Raw genomic sequence first — 26982 nt, 5'->3', positions numbered from 1 at the left:
CTAGAGTTGCGACCTATGCTACAATACTCTGTGTTAGCTAGAAACCTTGGTGCTTGATCATCATGTTGTCCTAGTTTGACTTGCCATTGAACTTTTAACCAGCTTCTTTGAAAGAAATTTGATGGATGAGCTATCTGGGTAATGTAAGCTAAACTTCATATTGTGATATTGTTGTTAGCTCTCTTGTTTTGGTTTTAGTAGCTTCACTGTCCCGCTTTTAATTTTTTTTCTTTGCATTGTTTTTTCAAAGGCTTTATTCATTTATTTATATTTGAAGTTACTCAAAGTAAAATCCTACTTCAGCTAATACCTTTTTCCCCCCTAGAAAAAGCTTGTTTCGAAGAAAGACCGCAGAAAATGCAGCTGGCGATTCATTCTTGACCTCACTCATCCAGTGGAAGATGGAATCCTTAGTTCTGAGAATTTTGTAAGCAGACCTTCTGTGCCAAAAATTCCATTAAGTTGTCTGAGGGAACTGACTTTTTTTTTACTGTTTGTAATGGTATTTGTCTTGGTGGATGTTTGGGTCCTATTGATAATCATTGATTGAAACTGGGCTGTGGATACTTGAAGTTAAACATATTCTGGTTGCACAGTATTTGTTTTATTGACTTTTGCAGGAATGATGCAGATAGAGCTGCTTGGTCAGTTGGTTAAGAGACTATAACTGTCTTCATTCATGCATAAGAAAAATTGGTACTTGCGTATTATCACAACCACATTTCGAAGTCGCCCTAAATGGTGAAGTTATAGCGAGACTAGTTTATGATACAGTGAAATGGGGTGTGTAAACTCCAAATAACTTTTTTATCACATTGCTTCTGAAACAGGACCAGGAATAACAGGGAAATTCCTCTTCTTGGGTAGCGTCCTTTAGCACAGTGTGTGAATGGAAAAGTTCGTTAAGGCATACAATAGCAGGTTGTCAGTAACAGCAGCTGTTCAAGCTTCTGATTAATGTGCTTCTTCACAAGTGCATTTCTAACCATATCCTTTTGTTCTGACTTCATGGAGGGCTGAAGTAAGGTGTGCAATCGGTTATTTTTTTTTGATGGGAACTCGTGTTCTTTTTAAATTGTGTTTTATTTATAGCACTGCGAGCCTCTGTAACATGCATCGCCTCAACACAGACTACAATGCACATGTTGTTTGTATGTCTTTGAATGGTGTGTATTTTGCTGTAATCTGCTTGCTTAAAGACTGTTCAGTAACAGTAAACACGATAATTACATTGCACTGTGGAAGAATCTGTGCTTGTTGACGTAGTAAGCGCTGCATTATTTATTCTTCCCTGTTCATTTTCTTTTGCATGAAGTTACAGTGGTAAAGGACGCTACCATGGAAGAGGAATTTGGCCATTACTCCAGTTCCTCTTTCAGAACCAAGGTGATACAAAACTAATTTGGACTTCACACACCCATTTTTAGTTTACGATAGCATTAGGAAGTACACAGGGTTAGAAATCTGGTTGCGATAATACGCAAGTACCAACAAATTTATCATCAAGCTGAAGATAAAACAAGTGTAATTTCTTTTTCTGTAGCAAATCACTGTCTCCATGAAGCAAGAGTGCTTCTTGGGGGAATTCTTACCCTTATTTCTTCAGATATTCATCTGTTTTCTTGCCCAGCACCACTGGTCTTGTTTTGTGCTTTTCTTTTCTACCCAGCGACTTGTTTCAAGTAGAACTATGTGGAAAGAGAAGCCAGGAGTCCTTTCAGTTCAGGAGCTTACAGATACTTTCACACCTGCAGCCTTTGGCATGTTTGACACAATGTTACATGTAGAACCCTATATAGTATGCACTAACAATTAAAACAATGCATTGTATGGTCATTACACTTGAAACCACCTGGAATGTTAAGTTATTTCTTTTGTCAGAGCATTTGCATCAGGGTATTATAGAAGCAGACTTAATTTCTGAAGCAAAACCATTTAACCAGCTTTGCTGTGCACAAAATAAAGCTATTTTTTTTGAGTCAAGCAGATATATTTTTTCCAGCATGCACATTTTGGTGTCTTGCCACTGGTGTTGGTAGAGACGCATTTGATTTTGGATACCAGGAATTTTACATAAATATTGATTTTTATTTACGTCACTTTTTTAGATGTTACATGATTGACACTTCTAGAGCTGATGTTTGTGTCAAAGATTTTGGTTCAGATGTAATTTCATACGCGAGCAAGAGGAGTTCTTTAAATTACATTCCAAAACTTTATTTTTGACTACAGGTCCAGACTAGGTTTTTTTTTTTTTTTTTTTTTTTTTTTTAACTGCAAAGATCATTGATTCTAACATAAACAAAGTAAATGTATGTCTGGGTAAAACGCATCTGAGACATACGTAGACATTTTTGGGCCATTCTGCTTTAGAAATATCAGGCAATGATGGCTGACTACATCTGTGCTCTGTAGGACAAAGGTTGTTGGCTCGTTCATAATTCTTTGGGCAGTAAGCAATGACTTCTGAGGGATCAAAAGCCTGTGGGGAAAATTAGAATAGTTCACATTTCCCACATGTATGTATGTGTACATGTATTGAACTGGTATGTGTATCAGATTACCCCCTTCTCTGAAACAGGCTTCCCACCATGTGAAGTGATGCTCATCCCTTAATCCTATTCATTCCTAACTTGGACCAGTGGTTGGGAAGTCACAAATGTAACTCTGGTTTGGCACCTATGCCCATAATGGACAAGGGTTAGCCTGTGAAAGCTTGCATCATAACCATAAATTTCCTTGGGGTATTGACATCAGTAGTGCTTTGGTAAATTTGCTCTAAGCTTGACTAAGCTTAAAATGTCTTTTGGTCCAGTAGCCACCTATAAATACTGCAAGCTTAAATATTAAATGGGTATAGGGGGCAAAAACCTAATCAGCAAAAGGTAGTCCTGGTTTACAGGTAGTGACTGTGTACATGTACAAAAAACAGGACTTTTTGAGAAAGTAGGGATAGAAGAATCTGCTTGTTAGGGAAATAATTGCTGTCTCTTCTGTCATGTCTATCAAAAATCCTGAACAAAATTGATTTAACATTTTGAAAAATGTTATTATCCACATGGTCATAGTTTTAGACTCCCCTGACTCTAAATTATCTTTTTTCAAAGCCAAACAGATATACTCAGAGGTTGAAACTTTGAGTGGTGACTTGTTTACACTAAAACAGGCGCTAAGTCATAGGTATTTGAGAACATCTTGATCAAATTGTTCCTGTTTCAGTACATGAAAACAATTTTCTTGTAGTGCACAGGGCACGATGATTTCTCTCCAAAATCCAGAAGGGCAAATTTAAGTGCTTCTTTAGTGCAGGACCCAAGTTTAATGTTAAGCATCCCCTGCTTCACTTGTTGAGATGGGTATCGTACTAGAAATTAAATCTGTCAGTTGTTTTTGTCTGCTGTCAGTGTCTGTAATGTCCCTACCTTTCTGAAGATGCTCTCCCAAGTGCTTGCCAGTTTTCAAAACAGGCAAAACACTTAACATTTTTGTTTCTGTAACTAGTAGTACTAGAAACAGATAACTCCATTCACTACAAAGAATTATGGTTGGGTCTCCGATCATAACCCGTTATTGTTTGTTCTCAACATGAATGCCAGGTTTCACCTCTAGAGCTTTGATCTTGGGGTGAATTTCTTGGCCATCCGTGTCTTACTTGTAATAAGTGGATTATGATCTACAACCCACTTGCACTCTGACTTTGTCAGTCTTAATGTATCTTTGCTTTTCATTAGGGACTTCTCTTCCAGAAAGTGACCATGTAATATTAGGATACAAAAGTAAGTACAAAGATTATCTTTTGTGTGTAAATGAGAAATGTAAGTTTAACTGTTAAATTCTGCAGGAAATGTGATTCAAAGTAAGGAATAAAATAAGGGTGTGCTGAGTTTAAAAGCAAAATAGTCTTAACGCTGCTGAAAATAAGCATGTCTTAAATAAGATAGTAAATGTCTCTAAAAGCTGCCTACATACTAGTTTAGATTATTTGTATTCGGACTTAAATGCAGATTAATGTTAAAGTAGAAGCTTTTAAAAAAGCAAGCTTTGTTTATAATTGTAAATCAATTTATATTTTTTATAGGAACTGATGTGAGGGTTTCTTTAATCTTGGAGTGATTCTTCATGCACTATTTCAATGATTTCTATCAATATAGAATAAAATTGCCTGTGTGTTGTATCAAAATGTGCCCTTTTAAGTTGGAGCAGAAGTGTTGCAAAGTTTGGAATTCAAAGTAAAAACACAGTAATTTTCTTCAGTGCATTTTGTAATAGTTTAAAGATAAATAGCGTTCAATAGTTACCATAACTAAAAGGTTAAATATTTAGACTTCCTTGCACAATACTGGCAAAGGCATGACTTAATCTTGATCTACAGAGCATTAAAGGATCTGTTCTATGAACATAGGTTCATAGGTTCATACTAGGCTATCTGCCCGAGGGCATTTCCTGCCCAGCCCATAGATTTGCTTCACGCCACCCCCTTTATATTTAGGGAATATATATTTTTTTTTTGTGCCTCTGTGTTGAGCAGTGACTGAGAGAATCTGAGGTGTACAATGTGGTCCCTCCATCCATCTGGTCAGTTTTTGGTTGAGGCCAGGCCAGCCCTCCTCTAGTGCATGGCTTTGCATCTTACCCTTTCATTTGGGTTTTGGAGGAGGATTCTCCAGATGATCTCTCCCTCCTTAAGGCCCTATTATTTTCGTGTCGAGGTTTAAGTGCTCTGATGGATCTGGCTCTTTTGAGGTGAGATTTTTTGAAGCATATTCATCAATGCCTTGCTTGACATGCAAGGCAACTTGTACCTTAAGGTCACCTCTGGATGATAGGCTGGGATCTTTCATAGAGCAAGCAGTTCTTTCAGTCAAGGGCAGCATAGGACCAATGTTTGAGGACCCTTTATCCTTTTCAAGGAACTTTTGTGGGTCCTCTAGCTGCTGCTGGGCATTTGTACTCAACATTTAATAATTGATCATTGGAGTATAGGAGACTATGATGAGTGATGAGGATGGTGGGAGGAATCCCTTCATGATCTAGATGAGAATCCCCTTTCCTTCCTACAGGTGTGCAATGGGTGTCAGACGAGCTACCACTAGACTACTTCTGTGTCCCCACTACAGGTATGACTCTACAGGTCCTGTAGTCCCCTTCTTGCTGATACAGTGGAATGGGTGTTGATTGTTTTCTAAGGTATAACTATAGCTAAGGGTGTTTCCGCTTAAAGAGCCATGCATTTATGGCACCATTGCGTTTCTGGCACCAGTTCTGTCTGTCTGATGTGTCAGATGATGTTCTGTGTATAAGCCCGTTTAAGTCACTGTGTCAGTTTGCTTTGGCTATAACCTTCAGTCAACCATACTGTTGCAGTTAAGAAGTAAATGCAAACAAGAGTAGACCCAAAAGTACTGGCTGTGTAGAGAACAGGCCAGGAGACATTTACCAGGTCTGGACATCTGACATGGCCCTGTGCTTTGAGTCTGATAGTAAGTTGCAACCCTGGTTGTGATGTATGGGTGTGCACATCTATGTGGATGAGTTTTGATGTGATTTATGTGGGGTATTTGTGGGAGCATTGTTTATCGATTGACTGTATGTGAGGTATATGAATCAATGGCGCCAGTTGACATGAATGAGGCCTTGCAACTAAAGTTCCAAATCAATGATCCTTGAGACTGACAAAAAAAGTTTTGAGATTTTTCAACATCTGCAAAATAACATGTCTTTATTTATATGAGACCATTATGAGAAATGTTCCTATCCTTGGTCCGATAGCAGATGTCATGCTAATCTCGCTAATTTGCAGTGGTTCCTTTGTCAGCCATGAGGCGAAGGTGGTGTGGATGGGGGATCGGTGACTCCTAGGCCAAGTATCAGTGTGGGGACTACAGAAAAACTGCTGTCTAGCTAACATCCAGATTCCTCGTTGAGTTTGTGCTGGTTGAGAGCACTGCACCATCGGGTCCTGAGCCATCAGTGTGTTTTTTTGCTTCCAGGAGAGCAGTTCTGTGCTTGCTTTGGAGATTGAGGGAGGCTGCAGTTGCAGTATAGGTTTGGGGGAGATGGGAGCAGTTTGCACTGAAAGATACAGCCAGTATGAGGGGGAGTAAAGCCGGAATGTCAATCTTCACATCATTATTTTGGTAATAGAGCTTATAACAGGTAGGATCACATCCTGTTTCTTTCTTTTGAAATAGTTCTGCGCATGATTGTCTTTTGATCTTCTTTTATTTTTCTCTCAAATTTTCTTTGTTAAGGATTTTCTTTAGCTTTAGTTTTTACTTCTAGTTATCAAGGGTGTCTTACCTTTTAGATTTTTTGCTTTTACTTTTAAGCTATCTCATTTTTGTAGAGTCCTCAAACATTGCTGATCTTTGCAGGGACTTTGGCCATTTACCTTTGTTGTCTTGTTTTTTTGTTTGCTTGGCTTTACTTATGCAGCTTGCCTTGTCCTGCATGTTGCTTGTCTTTGCATTTGTAATGCATGAAGCGGCTTGCATGACAGGTGCTGTTAGGTGTGGTTTTTGCAAGTGATTCAAGGGGCCTTAAGGAGACCACACTTAAAGCTTTTTTCACTGGTCTCTAGACGGCAAGTTCTTTACTGTGGGTGAAGTGACTGAATGGTCGTTCGGGACTGCTTTCTGATCAGTTAGGTTGTGGTCTGATATCACCAGTGATGGGTATAGTTCGGTGTTGAACGCATAGTTAATGATTGTTAGGTGATGATGAGGTGAAGAATGTTTTGTCTGTTTCATTGGGGGATGAGATGGAGATCACAAGAACCATGTGAGTTTCTGTTTTCAGGAACTTTTGGGGCTCCATGGCATTTGTTTGTTACAATTCCAGGAACCTCAGGGGTTTGAGAGTGACCTTTAGTGATGGTCCCAGTCTATATTAGGGTAATTGAAGAGTTTTCAGGAAGGTGTGTTTGGTGATACATTTATCCCCCAGTGTTTTCAGGAAGCCTAGGATTTGCCTGAGTTTCTGTGCCTATGGTTAATTGCCTACAACAAGTGAGGTGGTTGCTCATGGTTAATTGTTGCCCCTGGTCTGGGTGTCTTTGATGGTCGCTTGCCCCCAGTCTTGAGGTGTGGGTGTCTTGTATGTCTTTTGGATACCCCGAGCTTGCCTTGGTCTTGGATTTTTTTTTGCTGGGGCATCGATGGAGGGGTAAAACAGGTTTCTGTCACTGCACTCTCAGGAGCCTTGAACCAGGTTTCTGTCACTGCAGTCAAAGTGCACGCATTGATACTGAGAAGGGCCTCAGCATTACCCATTAGGCATTTTTTTTGTCTGACTTTGTGGTAGCATTAGCATTTGAGCCTTTTTTTTTGCCTTTTGTGGTGCACAGTGCCTTTGCCAAATTCGGCCTTGCTCATCCAGCAGGTATGCACAGGCAGAAGCCCATTGATCCCCGGGAATGCATGGGTGAGCAGGCAGACCCACATTGGATCCCAGCAGCTGGCTTGTCAGGCATGTCATCAGCAGACAAACATTGGACACCTATCTCTGTATTGTACAATTCAGAGCATGTTAAAGCTGATGCAGCAAGTTCTTCACGCTGTATTGTCATTACATAATCAAAGAGCTCTCACTGTCTCAAGGTCAGGTCATACCTGCCTATGTCCATATTGGAGAGAGACTCCTCAATGTCTCTTTGTTGTATGTCAAGGTGGACCTATGTCTGAGAGACCAGAGTGCAAGCGTTATGTGGTAGTCATGACGCGGACAGGCAGCTGAACTTGACCTGAGTGAACTCAGTCTGTGGCGATTCTGGTTGGCGCCCGACAGGCAGACTGTTTTGACCTCCTTACTCAGTCTAGTGTGTGTGGCGCATTGTGCTGTGACTGTTTCTGACTCAATGTGAGGTCTATGTGTTTGCATTGTGTGTGTTCCTGTTGTGGACTGTGTGACTGTGAGCTTTGGTGGTTAGGGTCTGTGTGTTGGATTGTTGATGTGTGTTTGTTGGTGTATTATGTTTGGCTTGTGGGTTTGTCTGATTTGTGGTTTTATTTATTGATTGACTATGTTTCTAGCATATGTTGTTGTGTGTCTATGTGTTCTCCTGAGTGACTGAATGTACTACAGTCCTATGATGACAAACTCAGTGTGAGGTTTGGCCATATCCTTGTATCTCTTGCCAGTTTCAGTTTTGTGTGGGGTATGGCCAGAGGTTGTCTGCCTGTGTACATGAGGATTGTAACATTGCCTCTCCAATCTTGTGTTCAATGATGAGGCAGGAGGAGGACACTGAGGCTGATCCCTCGACACTCAATGGACTGAGGTTCAAAAGCTGAGCAAAGAGGACGGGGGTGTGCATGGGGGCAATGCTAGAAGGCCTAGGACAAAAACTATCTTAAAGAGTGCTCGGGGGTGGTAACCAAGGTAGGGGGGTGGGAGCAAGGGGTGCTATATATAATAAGAAAAGTCAGAGGAGAAAGATAGAGATGTGCAGTAGCTACTAGAGAGTGCTAGAGAGAAAGTAGGACTTGAGTAGGTAAGATTGAAAGAAAGTGCTCTAAGAGTGCTAGTTTAGAAGATAGATTAAGGCAAGATTAACTTGAAAGAATGAAAAAAAAAAGAGATTTAGTAATTTAGTGGAGTTTTACCACAATAAAATGGACTGTGGACTTAAAAGGGGGTTGTTACTTTTGTATTTTATGAAATACTGTAGGGTGGGACAAGAAGTAAATTTAAATAAGAGAAGGGTGGGATTTGGCAAGTGAATGTTTTGTGATTAAAGACAGTGAGCCATAATTGAAGGAGAATAATGGGTATGGTTGGATTAGCATAAGAACTAGAAAGACAAGAGAGAGTGGTATTTAATTAGACAACTTAAAATTAACAAAGGAAAAAATTCTGCTACAAAGAGAGTGAAGAAGAAAACAACAGTAAGAAGTTTTAATATGAAAAAAGAATGCTGAGCAAAAACACAAGAAAAAAACCAACAAACTACAGTATTCAAAATATGAAAGGCAGAACAGAAATACAAAGAATAACAGCAAACTGTTCCTTTCCAAAACAGCAGTGTTAAAATACAGAAATGCACCTCCTGTAAACAAAAACAAATCCTTAACTGACCTTCAAAGTGAAGAAGAGTCTAGTGACTCCTCCATTATTTAGTTCTTTTGATTAACTTGTACAGAACCTCTTCTGTCTCTTGAATTTTTCCTTTTAATATCAGTTTATATTTTGAGCAAAAGAAACAGAGAGCAAAGGTCTCTCTCTGAAGTTTTAATATAGTGTTTAAAAGAGAATGCAAAAAAAACACAAGATAAGAAAAAACACTCTACAGTATTCAAATATATAAAAAGGCAATACAAAACAAAAAAATAACAACAAACTAACCTTTTCCTTCAAAAAAAAGTGTAGCAATTAAATAATGAGCCTCCAAACAGCAAGCTAAAAATAAAGGTCCTTTGCCTAATCCTCATTTTCTGATAAAAGCTCTGGTAAAGCTCTGTTAGTGATTAACAGCAAGTGACCTTTAGAGTCTTATGAATAGGTCCTTAATTAGTGTAATAAACACTCTTAAACCTTCAGACAAACTAGAGTAAGTGTAAGAATTGAAGTTTTAATAATCTGCCTATAAAAGAATAGAAGCAACCTTTCAGATATTAAAAACAAACTACAGTATTCAAAATAGCAGCAAGGCAATACAGAAATAAAACAAAAACAGCAAAACAAGCCAGGACCAAACTTTTTTAAACATGGTAGTAGCAGACTTGCCAGTCTTCATCAGTAGTTACCGCAAGTTTATTTAATACAGTAATGCTAAGGAATGAACTTCCCAGATGTGAGCACTTGTGGTGGTGAATTTAAATTGGACATTTATTTTTGGAGATGAGAAATCTACTTAAGGCAATTTCTGGCCTGTTAACCAATGTCTGTTTCCTAGCTGAGTCAGTCATGCAAAATTCTGCATAAGTGTGAATGTCTTGTTATATTTTACTCCTGGGTATTTGACCTAACTTTAAAGATTGAGGAGTTAATAAATTATATTTGAGGAAACAATGTTGATTTTTGACAAGGTTTCACTTATAATTTTGATGCTGTGCTGTACAAGTTCTGTTAAGCAAGGAATATCTTGTCAGATTCTGAAAGCTCAAAAGGATAGTGGCGAATAAAGTAGTGTGCTTGTTTTATAAATGTATGTCCTGTAATGAGTCTTAACATTTCTCCCTTGAACTGTTTTTATCTTGGTATGGGGTGATCTACTGTTCATAACAGAAGTGGAAGCAGAGTTTTATAGGATTTTTATGGCCAGAATAAAGCTTTCTGAGAAGGTTTTTCTTCAGAATTGCAAAGAGAAAAGGGAATATATATACTGTCAAACTTGTCCAGATCAGAAAACTTGTGTGCTGATTTTTATTTGTATTGTGATAGTAGTAGTGTACTTGTAATCCATAAAGCCAGATTGCAACTTGATATGCTCTGGGTTGCTGTTAAATGAGATCTCTTAGGTACTAAATTTTAAGTTTTTCTAGCTAAAATTTTTTCATGAAATGAGTCCGTTTTAACTTCAGGAGATCCACGATAGGATTGGCAATCACTGATTTTCATGAATAGCGGCTGATGTACCCTTGGCTATATTGGTTATATCCTGATAAGAATATAATGGGTGGCCAGCCTTCTAAAATCTTTCACTCCCCACAAATAAGCCCAGGTTGCTGTGTCTCAAGCTTCTATGTGCAAAACTGCAGCCTGGGCTTAAAAATTGTTGGACTTTCTTGCCACCCATGAGTGCTGCTCCTGGGCTTTGGAGGATTGACTATGCTTCTGTCTTCCGTTGCTGAACAAAAGTTCCCTTTGGGGAATCCCTAACCACACTTTTGATAAATTCTGTAGGGTTTCTCTTAAGAATTGCAGCAATTGTTTACTATTTTGTGGAAACGGCTGGCAGATTTTAACAGGGACTGCCTGTTTTCAATTGTAGCACTAATTTGTGGAACAAGTGTGCTGCTTTTGTATTGACTTAGAACTTTTTTTTGGGGGGGGGGGTGTTTGCTTGTATGCACTTCATTGACAACTTACTGACTCTTTCCAGAAGCTTTGACCAGGGTTCAGGCTTCATTTTCGGCTGAGATTTGGATCAGCTTACCACTGCCTTTGTCCCTCTAGTCTAAGGAGCCGTTGCCAACACAGCAGGCTGTCAGTGCCTCAGCCGTTGGTGGCTCACTCTGCAGTGGCTGTTTTTCAGACCACTCGCCTTTCTGCAGATCTTTCTTGCATAGTCCTGTCAGCATCTTTTTCCAAGTTTCAGGGAGTCCTTTATATGGTTAAGAAATCTCCTTTTAGTCTTTGGATTCCAGATAAATATTCAGAAATCCTCTCATTTCCTCAAATAAGATTGTTTCTAGTACGTCCTTTAACTCTAGAAAAAGTGGATTTCTGACCCTTCCCAAGTTTCTCCAGCCAGTCCCAGACTTAATCCAGTCTTTTGCTGTTTAAGGGAAAAATCACTTGTGACATAGGCATTCTTACATAACATTGACACAACTTTAGTTGCAAATGTTATGCATCCTAGACACCATTGAAAACTGTAGTTGCAAACATAATAGATCACTTATCTATCCAGTCATTGTCAGTTAAGCATTATATAGATCATTCATATCCTGCCTACTTTTAACCGTGTTCCTTCTCTGCATATATTCACGCAATTCTTGTTTTTTCCTATGTAGTTTGCTCCTTCCCTTTTCTAAAGATTCCAATTCCAGTTTTGTCTGTTATATTCACTACTTCTAGTAAAGTTGGTTTAGACTTTGATTTCCAATTTGTAGTACTTGCTTTTTTGTCGGCCGCCGTAAGTGGACTCTGCAAAGCTTTACTTATGTCTAGGCAATTCTGATTCTGTATCATAGCTCAAAAACATCTCCCCAGTCATCTAATCTGCTCACCCAGCATCCCTGAAAGAGCAGTCTGCAGGGAATCTTTAAAGTCTGCAAATGCATTACACTTCCAAAAAATGTTCCCAATTACCTCTTTTTTTTTTTTTTCCCCATGTCACACCTCCAAGATTTACTATTCACCTGAGGAAAAATTATTTGGAGTCCACTTGCGGTATAAAAATACCTGTATAAGCACTTCAGGCAAAGATCTTAAATCTTCTATACTTGTCTTTGTGAATTTCTTATCCATGTTTGGGGGAGATACATATATCCCCCATTGTCTGTTTGTGACTTGCTTATCCAATCTCCCTTCCCAGTCCTTTCTAAGCTCCTCTGATTCTTATAGTTATGTAATATTTTATATGCTGTAGTAATTCCTTTAACAGTAGCTTTTGTTCAAGATTCTATTTCTTTTTGTTTACCTATACTCTGATGTCAATCCTTGATAGGGAAGGCAATCTCTAACATGCAGCCCAAATTCTTGGCGTCTTCCCATTCTGTTACCCTTCCTTTCCAGTTATTTGCTCCCAATACCTTGGATCCATTGCCAGTTTTCTCCAGTAAATTCCAGCCCCCTCTTTATCTATTGTCTGTATCCCTAACTACAGTCATCCCTATCGGCAGAATCTTTTCTCCATTCCTGTGCTTGTTTAGTTCTTAAAATACTCCCTGCTACTTTGTGAACATAATATTATGTATGGTTATTGTCACTCTCCTTGAGTCTGCATCCAGTCTCTCCTTATTTCTTGGGCTCTCCCATATCTTCTTTCCCCTTTGAATAATAGTTTTCTGCTTATGGTATGTGTAAGAGCTTAACTGTGTTGCTCTAAAATACCCCCTCAAATTGGCTAATCCTGTTCCGCCTTCTGTTGAAAGAATCAGCTTATCACACTTGATCCTTGCTGTCTTCCCCTCCCAGATAAAATCCTTCAGCTGTTTAAGTGCTGTTCACAACTTCTCTGGTTGATAAAAATATGCCTGACCTGTGTATAAGACTAAAGGGACTAAACATTTTTAACTGCTTGTATCTTACTATCCATATAACAAAGGTTCATAGGTGTTTACTAGGCTAATGACCACAAGGGCCTTCTCAAGCCTAGCCATGCCTCCCAAATCTCTGACAAGTTCTGATACCCTTGATAAATGCAAGCATGGCATGGGAAGATGACCCATTTACAGGTTACCTGTGTCTGTTAGACATAGGTGCCAAACCAGGGATGAATTTCTTGTTTCCCATCCAGTTGTCCAAGTTGCACTTGAATTGGGTAAGGGAAGAACTCTGCTTCACATGGATGGGGGGAGCCTGTTCAGTAGACGCGCTGGTTTCTCAGATACATACCTCTCTCTCCAGCAGGTCATATTTATATCACAAGCAAGGTTTAAGTCTTTAGAACAGCTAATTCTGGTGCTGTTTGTTTTGTGGATATGCAGGCGGTCCATCCAAAACTTCCAGTTTCTCAATTTTTATCTTATCTTCTGTTTAGTCTCTTCCCAAATATCCTTAGCTGACACAATGGAGTCATTCTAATCCATACCCCTAAATTCTTCATTTTATCATATCCCCATAAATATGGATATTGTTGGACCAATTCGTTTGGGTATATTATTTATCACTATTGCCTTTGTTTTAGCTTTGTTAATTTTGTATTCCGAGAAGATTTGAAACTGTCTTAAAATGTTACACAGCACTGTAATGTCCTTTTCTGGTTTTGTCATGTACAAAATGTCTGAAAATAGAGCCAGCTTTTCTTGACAACCATACCAGTTGTATCCTTGAATTGCTAAGTCCCTCATTTTCTTTGCCAGTGGTTCTAAATGTAATGCAAACAAAGGGGAAAGAGGACACCCCTGCCTGGTTCCACTGCTCATGCAGAAAATGTCAGAGAGGACCCCACCCACTCATAAATCAGCCTTATAATTTTATCAGGGAAAGCAACTGCTTCCATTGCCCTGCTCATGAACTCCCAGTCTACTCTTGTCATATGCTTTCTTTGCATCAAGACCCACCAACAGTGGTATTTTCTTAAATTCTGCTTCCCTCTGGATCATCGGTGTTCTGTTAATGTTGTCACATGTTTGCCTCCCCTCCACAAAACAACACTGATCCATATCAATTTTGGTATCACTTTTGCCATTCTTTTAGCCATTATAGATATAAACACTTTATAATCATGGTAGAGTATTGAAATGGGCCTTAAGGAAGCTGGATTTGATGGATCTTTACCCTTTTTAGGTATTACAGCTACCACCACGTTCTTCCAGGATGCTGGTACTTCTCTTAAAATACTGTTAAACAAAACCTCCCAAATCTTTGTTTTTTTTCCCTTCTAGCTGCCAAACTTCCACAGGAATACAACCATTCTTCTCATCTCTTCCTATCCTAATGGTTAGTAATTGCGTCTCATCTACCTCTGATCTTGGCATATTTAATTCTTGTATTAAATTTCCAAAGTATTTCTTGTACATCTACAGGATCCCTTGATAACTTTCTTGTTACAGGCTCCCTAACCTTGGTGACAGCCATTTCCACTTTGTTGCCAGAGTCGTTGTACTTAAACTTTTTGTGCTCTGTTGTCAAACAGTTGCTTAACAGCAGTCTTTCTAAACTCGTGCATATACGTTCATAGGTAGGCACTAGGACCTATATAAGCCTAGCCAAAAAGTTACCCTGAGTAGGCGATATGCGATGGAGTAAAGCTGGAGTTTTTTTGAGATGGTCTGCGTAGGGCATCTGTTTGAGGCTGGTAATCCTCTTTGTGGGGTATTTCTGCGTCCTTTCCAGTTGTTGTAGTTGTCTTGTGAGGTACATATCAAAAGGGGTGCTGTATTCTATAATGGGTCTAATGAGTGACGAGTAGAGGGGAACAATGACCTCTTTTTTTCCTGGATGAGAAACCTTTTGTGATGAGGTGTGCCACGTAGAAGGATTTCCTGACTACTGTGGCAATGTGATTATCAAAGCAGAGACTACTGTCCACCTGTGTCCCAAGGTCTGTTGTTACACTTTCGTTGTTAAGTAGACTACCGCCTATGTGGTAGCTCATGGGTACAGATTTTTTACCAGAAGGGATGACAATGGACTTTTTGGCATTGAGCTTGAGGCCATGGCTTTGACACCAGGCATCTGTGTCATTGAGGCACTTTTGTAGGATGTCCACATCGTTAGGAGTTTCGATTATGGCTCCTAGTTTGCAGTCATCTGTGAACTTTGTTAGCCAAAGACCTTCTGTGTTAGCCTGTACTTCAGAGAAGTAGATACCAAACAGGAGAGGGCCCAGGACTTGAACCCTGTGGTACTCCACTTTTCACTGGTCTGAAGTTGGATTTGGAGTCTGCTACTTTCACGGCGTGGGTTCTGTCAGTGAGCCAGTTGGCAACCCATCTTGTGACATAGGGATTTATACCTAGTTTAGTGAGATAATCTATAATGCCTTGGCGAGATCTAGATAGGCTGTGTTTAACCACCTTACCCTCATCTATGGCTTTGGTGATGGCTTCAAAGAAGTCTATCAGGTTTATGAGACGTGATCTGCCTTTTACAAACCCGATCAGGGTGGGGTCCAGAGTGTGGAGATTACTGATGTCATTGTTTATAAGTTCCATGATGATACTTTCCATAGCCTTGCAGACCAGGCTCGTCACGTTAATGGGACGGTAGTTCCCAGGGTCCGTGGTGGTTCCCCCTTTGTGGAGTGGGATAACTATCGCTGTGCGTCATTCAGTGGGCACAAAGCCTAAGGTGAGGCTATGACTGAATATGGCACTTAGGTGGGGTACCAGTTCATTCTGTAGTTCATGTAGAATGCAGCCTGGGATGTTGTCGGGTCCCATGGATGCTGTGGTGTTGGCTTTGGAGAGTGTGGTTTTTACCTGTGCAGCCGTGATTACAGGAACTTTGCATTCTTCCGGTATAGAGATGGGCCCTTTAGGGGGTGAGGGGGGGGGTAAAGTTAGCACTGAACCTATCTGCCAGGATATTGGCAATATCAGTTGGTTCTGTATATTTAGTGCCATTGAGCTGTAAAGCAGAGCAGATCTGAGTGTTGCCTTTGAGATTCTTGACTTAGCTATAGAATATCTTTAGAATCAGTGGCAATTTTGCTTTCGTAACTAGCTTTGGAGGATTTTATGAGGAATCTCAGCTTCTTACTGAGGCTGACCTGGGAGTTCCTCCAGTCATAGGATTTTACTCCTTTTTTTTTTACAACAGTTTCTTCTGTTGTAGAGTTTGTTTATGGCAGGGGACCACCAGATTGGCTTCCTTTTTTTTTTGGACGATAGCATCTTGGTTCTGTTAGGAATTGCACAATCCATGCACTTGTGTCAGTGCTTATAAAACTGCATTTGTGTAGGATTCAGCAGTCGTACCTCTATTGTCCGTTTGCATGGGTGTCATGAAGTTTGCCACTTCTGTCTTAAGAAGCGTGAAGTTGTCTTTGGAGAAATATTTTACGGTAGTTTCCCTAATGGGGGATGTGGATGTCTAGGGTGATTAGCTTGTGGTCGGATCTGACCAACAAGGAATTGACCTCTGGTGTGGAACACCGGTTGCCTATGTTGGTAATGACCAGGTCTAGGGTGTTGCTGCCCCTGATGGGGGTGTGGATAAGTTGGTCCAAGGCATTAGAATTTATGAATTCCAGAAAAAGTTGAGCAAAAGTTTGGTACATGAGTAGTTTTCCCAGTTAATGGTGGGGTAGTTGAAATCGCCCATTATTAGGGTGTTAGGTTGTACCCTAATATTTTCCAGTGCATCAAGAAATGAGGAGTGGGAATCTGTAGCAAGCTACAGTTGGGATTGCGGTCTTGCCCAGAGTTAGTTGCACTTGGATAATCTCGGATGCATTATGCTGAGCAACTAGCCTGGAGGTCTGGATATCCTTAATGAATATGGAAACGCCTCAGCCTTTATTGTTTCGGTCCAGGTTAGATGGCCGAAAGGTGTGGTATGAATTATAGCCTGGTAATGCAAGGGTGCTCTCTGGAGCCTTGAACCAGGTCTCTGTCACTGCACAGATGTCTATGTTCTCCATTTTAAGGAGTGCCTTGAATGAGTGCATTTTGAGGTTTAGACATCTCGCATTGAGTCGCATTACCTTCAGATTTTGCTTGCTTGTACCTGTTACAGTGGTGAATTTGTCATTTGAACCTTGCTTAAAAAAGGCACTATAGGGGGTGGCAAGTGCCTTAGCCAGTATCCGGAATCACAAGGGCGACAGGTGCAGGCCATCTCTGGCAAAGCATCGTGGTTTGTTGATCATGCCATCCCAGGCAGACAGATACAGGATACCCTTAGAATGACACCAGAAGCTTAGCCAATTGTTGAGGTCAATCATTTTGTCCCTGTACTGTGGTATCATTCTGGGTGATGGCAGGATGCTACTCAGGGCTAGGGTCATACCTGCCTGGGCTACAAGATCAGACAGCTCCTCCATGTCTCTTTTATGTAGTTCATGGAGGTACATCTCGGGTCATTCACACCAATATGGACCATGACAGAGTCATATTTGTGCTTGTTGTGGAGTGACCTGAGTATGTGCGTTAAGTTGTGGATCCCGGCACCTGACAGTAACTTTTTCCTTGTTTAGTCTGGTGAGTGGAATATCAGTGTGCCTGAGTATAAAGTCACCTGTGACTAGAGTGTTGGGTACATTGTTATGCCTTATGGGCTGTGGTTGAGTTTCACACTGAGTTTGTGATCTGTGTGTCATTTGGGTTATGTTAGGGGGGGGTGGAGGTTGCTTGCGTTTCTGCTTTGGAGGTCCCTGTTGCTTGGGTAGATTTTTATTGAGAGCCTCCGTGAATGACTCTGTGTTTTGTGTTTCTATGTGTGTTTTGGTGGTGTAGGTTTTGAGGGACTGTGTGATGAGTGTGGTGTGGTGCAAGTGTTTACCTTCCTTTACTTGTCTAGTCCAGTCTTGGGTGAAGAGATCTTTGCTTCCAGTTTGGCTATATAAGTGCATCTCTCACAGGTTGTAGTGTTGGGTGGTAGGAGGAGAGGGTTGTCTGTGTACATGAGGCAATTGCCACAAGATGCCCAGATTCATCAGGTAGACAGGAGAAAACACCGGGAGCTAACTCTTAGACCTGCCTGGATAGGCCCTTATTTATTAGGTACTAAAAAACGTTTTCCTCTAGACAAGTGAGGAAAGTTGAGTGCTGTAGTAATTTGTAGCTTATTTAGTTCTTACGAGTTCTGAGCTCAAAGAAACAGATTTGATTGCAAAAACTAAAAAAAATGGCTAGTTCTAAGGCAAAATTCGAAGAGCAGACTTTATGGCACCGGGAATAGTTTAACCTAGCTAAGCGGCGATGCATAAAGTTTTTTTTTTTTTTAGATAAGCTACCTAGGCTTCCCTCCAGCACAGAAAGGCTTGGGGGCTCAGAAATTTACAAACCGTCCTGGATACAGCAAATCTGTATCTGGACTACACTGCTTACAGGAAAGGCAGGAAACAAGCTTAGAATTTTTTTTTGTAAAGTAGAAAGGGGGAAAGGAGGAGCAGAAGATAATTCAAGGTTAAGAAACAAAGTTGGTTGGCCTTCTCATATGTTCTCCCTGTATTAGGTAGAATGAGGTAGTGATACTAGACTGGGAGGAGTGTCCCAGATCAAATTTACAGTAGGGGTGGGCAGCTGCAAAGCCACCAAGTATAAGAACAGGATACCAATAGGGAGGGAGGGTGACAAACAAAATTCAGAGCAGACAAACCCAAACAGATGGTTAACAAATGTAGAAAATGTCCAGTTTCCAGTTAATACCTCACACAGTGAAACTAGCTAGAAAAGTATGCAGCAGACAATAAAAGTCTTATAAATAACTCATAAAATAAGCAAAAAATAGTATACTTAATGTTATATATCACAGATCAGTTTTCTCAGTGCCCTTCCTCCAATTAGCTCAGTGAAATGGCAGAAACACTCTCAAGTTAACTTCCTAAGTAACAGAAACTTGAAACCTGAAACAACTTTAAAAGAAGCTCGAAAGAACAAGTGAGGTGCTTACTCCAAGTGACCATAAACACTTCCCTCTCACTGAAATGCAAGAATGGCTTTGGCTAAAACTAAGATGGCCTGGAACATGTGCTCAAGACACACAGCTTCTACAAATAAACAATATTATCAAGGTAATCCCTTATTTTCTGTTGAGCATTCTGTAATTGCTCCTGTTCTGTGAGATTCCTCCTATTTTGCAATACTCTCAACATTTGTCAGTCCCTCTGAATAATTCTTACTACTTAACCATATCTCCCTTTCCTTTATTTCCACCCTAGTTTTAAACTCCACTTTAATTTATCCCACACCCTAGCTATATTTTCAGAAGAAATTTCTAACTTCTATAATGCCTCCTGAATAGTTTCCAAAACCCATTACTTAAATTCCTCTTTTTCAACAGATGGGTGGGAAAGCGCCATTGTCTTTGTTTTTATTTTGGTTATTATTGGCGCATGATCTAAAATAGCTATTGGGTACAATTCAAGACCTTCAATTAAATGCACGTGTTCCTGTGAGGTACAGAAACTGGGCTAGGCTAGATAGAATTTATATCTTGGAGAATAACATGTCAATTCACTCCAAACTCCTACTACTGAATTCACATCTTCCATGCCAAACATTTTCAAAAGTTTCTTCAAAAATCTACCCTCTGTTCTATTTTCCCTTCTGAGCTCCCTAGACGCATCTTCACCATTGCCAACCAAATTCCATTCCCCGCCTAATAAGAAGTAATCCTTGCTGAAAGCTGATTATTTCGCCCAGAATTTTCTTAAGCTCCATTATAGCAATTTTAGATGGAATATAAATGCATGCCACTGTAATCCTCCATTGCCAGTAGCCCCTTAGTACTAGATATCTTCTGTTATTGCCTTTTCCTTTTTCTATTGGAGCTTCTCTTGCAGTTAAGATAAGTACTCCTCTTTTTCCTTTCCCCCAGATATTCTACTGAATAAATCCAGAGACAGTCTTGTGATTTTAGGGTTTGTGATTCTCTGGACTGTGACTGTCTTTGTAAGAAAGGTACACTGATCACAGGCCCAGATTCCTGTACTGGGGCTTGAACACTTTGGTGGAGAAACCAGATTTCTCTGAATCCATGTCTTTCTGTCTCATCCCTGCTCAGTCTTTGTCAGATGCATTGGATTTTGCATGGGGAGTTGTATCAATGAGAGTAAATTTGCATGATCTTTAGTACAAACAAGACAAGCCAAAAATGCATAAAAATGTTAGAAGTGATCCAGCGATGTAATCTCTTCCTTCATATTTTGTCCCAAGTGTATTTGAAGACTACAAACCATACTACAGTGATGTGGTACATAAACAGATGGGTACTAGGACTTTGCAGGGTGGCTGTGGTAGTTTGGGAGGTCATTTTGAAACACTGTCTAATCCTGTAAGGTTTCTACATTCTGTCTGTGAAATGTAGTGGCAGACCAGCTGTGTAGGACCAGCACAGACCCTCTCAAATGAAAGTTAAATGGCAGGGGTGTTCCAGAATTTGATAATTTTTGGGGAACACCTAATTAGATCTGTTTGCATGCTTTCAAAACGGACAACTGAATATGATGTTCTTCATGTTTCACTGTTGCAGTCATCACATTTGGGTTATTTGCCTGCAGGTAGCCCTCAGCCAGCCTGAATACCAGAGTCTTCGGATTTCTGCGTCAGATGCTGTCGCTTCTTCCATGACGTCAGGTCGTCAGGGGTATAAAACATGCAGTCAACGCCATTACATCAGTCTTTCTTGCCGTGCGGTGCTCAAAGCAGAAGCAGTTTGCACGTGCTGGTTGCCCGACTCCTGAAAATTTTGTTTCAGACCTGAAGTCTTCAAAAAGATAAGTACCCTGTTGGGGATCCTTTTTTCTTGCTCTAACCAATGTCAGAAAAAGTTAACAATTGTCTTGCCTGTGGAAAGCAAATACCTCAGAGATTTTCATTCTTACTGCATCACCTGTTTAGGCCCAGACCACAATGTCTGTTGCTGTCGGTTTTGTGTCTTGTTCTACGCCCAAACTATCCGTTGTTGGGCTATTTTTGTAGCTAAATATTTTTGTTCTCGATCTCTGTACTCTGAAATGGCTTCATTAAGCCATCCGACTACTGATCTTCCGGAAAAATGTAAGGATAAAGACAGAGACAGACCGCATAGGTCCAAAACTGCCGACGATGCTTCCGATAAGCTAGTCACCAGTCCGCCGGTACTCGGGTGCTTTCGCAGCCCCTGATACCCGCTACTATAGATTTGCAGGCCTCTACTGAGACCCATTCGGAGTCCGGTATGCAGCGAGATGCTTCTTCAACTATGGAACCTGCGGATGTCTCTACCTTGGATGGGTCCAGAGCCACTGTGCAGGCACCGGCATCTGAGGCTGTATTCAGGCCTACTGCTTTTCATATCAAACCGATGACTTCATTTCAAACTAAGAATACCGAATTCCTCAGGCCTAAAGCTTGCACTAAGCCTAGAAAACCGACGAACAAAGTGCATTTTCAGGCCCATATGCCTCAAAAACAAATGATTAGAATGGCTGAAGACCTAATTACCTTCATTAGGGGAAGCGAGCCTTCCCCCTCTGAGAACTAGAACTGATTTTCTTTCTGATTCTTTTGATCAGGAATCTAATATCTATGTTCCTTCTGACTACCAGGATTTACCCTTATCTACTTATGAGGATTCTGATGCAGAGGATTCCATTCCCTCTGCTTCCCCTCCAGAAGATTTTTCTTTTGGTGAAACCTTACATACCCTTAGGGAGCATTTCCGCTGGGAGAGCCAGGACTATTCTCAATCCAAAGAAAGACTTGGGGAATTTTTAAACCTGCCTCAACACAGGCCTCTAGCTATCCCTCCTGTTCTGGAGATTGTAGATGATGTTTTCTTGGAATCCAGCCTTACCCCAGACACTTTGCCTCCAGCTCCCAGGAAACTTGACAGGTACTACAGAGTACCTGACTCTCTCAAATTAATTTACAAGAATCCTACTGCGGATCCAGAGACCATTTCCCAAGGACCAAAAGGCATTAAGGCTACTACTGCCAAAAATCCTACCCCTTCTGATAGGGATTCTAGAGCTTTAGATAGATGGGGTAAGAAAGTATATACTTCTGCCACTTTGGCCATTAGGGCTTTAAATTGCCAGTTTCATATGTTAAAGTATCAGCAGCATATTATGGGATTAATTAAACAGAAAATGATGTTGATTCCTGACTGTGCTGAACACAGATGTACAAGAGTTAATGCATTCTACTGACCAAGTAGATAAACATACTTTGCAATGTGGTTTTGATGCTTTAGAAGCATCTTGCAGGGCTGCTGCACTGGGTCTGTACTTAGAAGCCATGCTTGGCTTAAGGAACAGAACTTGCCAGATCATGTTAAAGCTAAATTACTGGATGCACCCTTACAACAAGAGCGCCTTTTTGGCAACAAAGTAGAAGTAGTCCTCAAAAGGATGGAGGAAAAAGGTAAATCTATGCAAACTGATAAAGATTTCTTACAAGTACAGCCAACTAGATTCAGTAGGCATTGGCCTTCAAAGAACTGGACCTTTCCAATCCCTTCCAGGCCTTCTCAGTCCAAACCCAGGAGCAGCAGACCGCCAAGACTTCAGTCTCAGGCTATGCACAGAGCTAAGCAGTGGGGGCCCCCCACTTCCAAAGCAGGGAGTAGTAAGCCACCCCCCTATGGAAAAATGGCACAATGACTTATCCTTAACTCTACCAAGCCTTGCTCAACTACTTGCTCCCTTAGGAGGAAAGCTCGCCCTGCATGCAAAAAACTGGGAACTCATTACCCAAGACAAATGGGTTTTAAACATAGTTTCCCTAGGATACAGATTCCACTTCCACTCAGTCCCAACCCCACGTGGATGGCCAGACCTTCCCCCAACCCAGTGGGCGTAGACCCAAAAACAAATGCCCTCTCTCCTCAGTATCAGGACTATTCAACCTGTTCCAGCAGAACAAAGGGGACAAGTTTTTTATTCAAAACTGTTCCTGGTTCCCAGAAAAGAAAACTCCTGGAGTCCTATCTTGGACCTTTCTACTCTCAACACCTTTCTGGTGGTTCCAGAATTCAAAATGCTAACTCTTCAGCAGCTTCTTCCTATGCTAGCCAAGGATGCCTAGCTGGCAACTCTAGACTTAAAGAAGCTTGCCTGCACATCCCAATAAGGGAATCCTGCAGAAAATTAAGTGCTGGATGTCATTCTTGAGGCAAGGAGGCCTAGTACTAGAAAAATCCTATTCAGAAAAGTGGAAAAGATACTGTTCCTGGAGCCAGGCTCAAGGGTATGGGCACAACGGTGCCCAGCTTACCTCATATTCTAGATTATTTAACAGAAATGCCCCACAAGGGCCTATCTTTCTCTTCAATTAAGATTCATGCCTCTGCCTTATCAACACATTATAATACTGAGCCACCCCTGCCATATCAACACATTATAATACCGAGCCACCCCTCTTCTCTCATCCCCAGCTAAAACGATTCCTTAGAGGGGCCAACATTTAAGACCCCCCCCGAGAGGGGCTCCCATTCCAGCTTGGGACCTTAATTTTGTATTGGAAAAACTCACTCTTTCCCCCCTTTGAACCAGCTGCTACAGCAGAGTTGAAATTCCTTTCTTGGAAAACAGCTTTACTTCTAGCCATCACTTCAGCAAGAAGAGTGTCAGAACTGCAGGCCCTCATAACAGTGGAACCCTTCATTATCTACCATGCGGACAGGGTTTCCTTCAGGACTAATCCATCCTTTATGCCCAAGGTGGTGTCTAGTGTGGCTCTAAACCAGTCCATTTATTTGCTTACTTTTTCCCTAATCCTCAGAATAAAGGGGAAAAGGATACTGCATTCTCTGGACGTACACAACTTAGATTCTATTTGGACAGGACTAAGCCTCTCAGAAAATCTGACCAGCTGCTAGTTAGCTTTGCTGCAGGGGCAGAGGGGAAGGCCATTTCAAAGCAAACCATTTCCAAATGGATAGCACATTGCATCCATTTCTGCTACAAACACCATGGAAAACCTACCCCACAGGGGATAAGAACACATTCCACTAGGGCTGCATCTACCTCTACTGCATTTCTCAGAGGAGTCCCTACCAGGGACATCCTGGAAGCTGCAACCTGGAGCTCTGTACATACTTTCACCAAGTGTTACCACCTGCCCATCTTTTCTAAATCCAAAGCAGGATTTGCCACAGCAGTTTTACAGGGCCTTATTGCTAGCCCTAATGCTTTTTAACTACCACCACCCTTCCTTAGCTTTGGGCATCAACCCAAATGTGATGACTGCAACAGTGAAACACGAAGAACATAGTACAGTTGTGTACACTTACCATAAATGTATATGTTCGAGTGTATTCACTGTTGCAGTCCTGGTTACCCTCCCTCCAGCCCCCTGACTTCTCTTGACTTTTACCTTTCCTCCTTGTTTGGCATATAGTATATCATGTGTATTTGCTTTTTGCTGGGGATGTTCCATACCATATAATTGTTTCCTATTGTGGGGGGCACCTGACAACTGGGGCAAGAAAAACTGATGTAATGGCGTCAGCTGCATGTTTTATACCCCTGACGACCTGATGTCATGGAAGAAGCGACTGCATCCGACGCAGAAATCCGAAGACGCTGGTATTCAGGCCAGCTGAGGGCTACCTGCAGGCAGATGACCCAATTGTGATGACTGAAACAGTGGATACACTCTAACATCTACATTTATGGTAAGTGTACACAACTGTACTTTCTATTCTAGGATTCCTTGCAAGCAGTTATGTAGCACAAATGTTTTTCATTCCTGTGGCCAGGGATTTTCCTTTATGCATTTCCACCCTTTCCACTGATATCTAGGGTCATTCTGAATATTCAGAAGGGCTCTCTAGAGGCTTCCTAAGCAGCAGTGGTCTCCCTTGTGGAATTGGCTTAAGCAACAGTGGTTCTTTATGGAGTGGACCAGAAGCAATTACCGCAAACTTCCTCATAGGTTGGGTCTACTTTTACAAAACCAGGGAAGTTTGATACACCATAGTCTAAAACTACAACAAACTGCTTGGATGATTCAATTATTTTACCTTTTTAGGCACGTTGTTTCTGAGGATGTGCAGCAGGTACTAAGGGTGTCAATTAATCCTACAAAATAATATCCTTTTGCAGTGTCTATCAGCAGTAAAAGATGGTCATACAGAGGAGAGCAGGATAGTATGTAGATTTCATGGCAAGCATACCAAGAGCTGTAAATGCTTAACTTGAAAAGTTTCTCTCTGTAGAGCTGAGCTGAGCTGGGTTGGGAGGGTGGCTTAATGGCTAAGGTGTTTGCCTTCCAAACACAAGGTGCTGGGTTTGGGTCTCACTAGGGATAATTGGCTAGGCTTAAAATGGCTCGCAAGAGCAGTTAGCTTAGTACTAAACTATGAACCTGAGGGGTGACTTCTACAAAGAAGATGCTGGCCTTGGACTCTGGTTTGTGCTTTTACTTTCTGTTGTGTATTGAATTTGGAAAGGATTGAGATGGGATACTGAACCTTAATCTTGTGAGAGCCTCCACTGACACATCCATAATGGTCATCAGCGCTGCTGAGCTACCATGTTAAGCACACAGTTTAATTTCCAAAGTGGCTTTTTTATGCAGTGGTTGGATTCTTACTTTTCTGTTGTGATTTGAGCCTTGGATGCACACGGGTCTAAAGGAGGCTAGCTGAAGCAGTGAATGACAGGTCATTGCCACTTTAGTTTCCCTTTTTGGTGTGGTGATAGCCAGAAGCTGTAGCTTCTTAGCATCTGTAATGGTATTAAGTGTACCTGTATATATAATGGTGCTTTTAAGCACCAAAGTTAGGCCGTTATTTTTTTTTTTGTTGTTGGATAGTTATCCCTCTGCCAGGAATTGGCACCCATAAAATGTACTTGGGGGATGAAGGATTAACCTATTCTGTAAACAGCTCAGTTCGTACTGCTGGAAACCAGTAACTGGCTCTGTTGTACATTGGGGCATTATATGGAAGGAGGGTTGTGTGCTCTGAAATGGGATTTCTTATAGAGAAGGGTGCTGAAGGTATAGAGGGTTTTCTGAGCTAGAGTGTAATTAACTCCTGTGTGGCAACTGTTTGAGGTAGTGGTGATGCAGCAGAATGGTGGAGTGCAACTAGACATTCAAATATGGAAAACAAGATGGGGGGTGTGATATCTTACTGAGCTGATTTTTATGCTTTTGGTAGTTGGACATTTTAAATGTGGCTTGAACAGTAAAATGGCCACTGTAGTCAGCCATTAGAAACTGGAAATAGATGAACCCCCCCCCATCAAAAACATCTCTTTTTCTGGGAAGAGTCTGTGTTAGAAATAATTTTGAGTTAAATCTCTTAACACTCAGGAAGGTTACAAAACTTAATCTTTACTTATAGCACATGTTAAATCGTTGACTTGAATGTATCGTTTACAGGTTCAAGGCAAATCAGATGTTCTTGGTGTTAGTGGTATGAGATTAAGTTTTAACATTGGTACATTGTTCATGTTCTTTGAGTTCAGTAAATATTGAGATGAATGTAGTCTTTAGTGTTTTTTATAGGTTTGTTCAGCAAGTATGCCTCTAACAAAGACTGTATTGCTAGGGTCCTCTTCCCTAGTATATGCCTAGGGTCCCATTCCCTAGTGGCCAATTGTTTTTCTTTTCCCTAAGCAGGGCCAGTTTCTGAAGGAGAGGATGAAAGTTAATGGCAAAACTGGAAACTTTGGGAGTATAGTTCAGATTGAACAGTTGAAGAACAAGATCATGGTAACATCAGAGAAGCAGTTCTCAAAAAGGTAAGAATGCCATTTTAAGGTTCTAAGCAAAGTATTGCCAGTACTTGACTTGCATTGGTTGTGCATGGGCAGAATTTTATCAAATGATCATGCAGCTCCTGAATGATTGGGAGTGTGCTTATTTTCTATTTGTGTTCATAAAGTTCACAGGGTGTGTTCACTTCTTAAAGGTCATAAGGGAACAAACGTCATAATGTCATGTGTGCTTCAGTTTCTTTTCATGAGTCTAGCAGGCTTTCAGTGCTTTAAATTGTTAATATAATTGAAGTTTATTCCTGAAGACTGACTCAGATTGTTTAATTTTTGTA

General features: G+C 40.9%; 1 long non-coding RNA gene across 1 annotated transcript; it reads left to right on the top strand.

Moving 5' to 3' along the window:
* The first annotated feature begins 275 nt into the window (after positions 1-275).
* LOC122800789 lies at positions 276-26667 on the top strand. Its single transcript, XR_006364642.1, has 2 exons — positions 276-427; positions 26553-26667. It is a non-coding gene; the product is annotated as an uncharacterized LOC122800789 (long non-coding RNA).
* Positions 26668-26982: the final 315 nt, after the last annotated feature.

The sequence above is a fragment of the Protopterus annectens genome, chromosome 4.part1, assembly GCF_019279795.1.
Source record: "Protopterus annectens isolate FY-2018-M chromosome 4.part1, PAN1.0, whole genome shotgun sequence".
NCBI lineage: Eukaryota > Metazoa > Chordata > Ceratodontiformes > Protopteridae > Protopterus > Protopterus annectens.
This window is presented reverse-complemented; position numbering and strand designations above follow the sequence as displayed.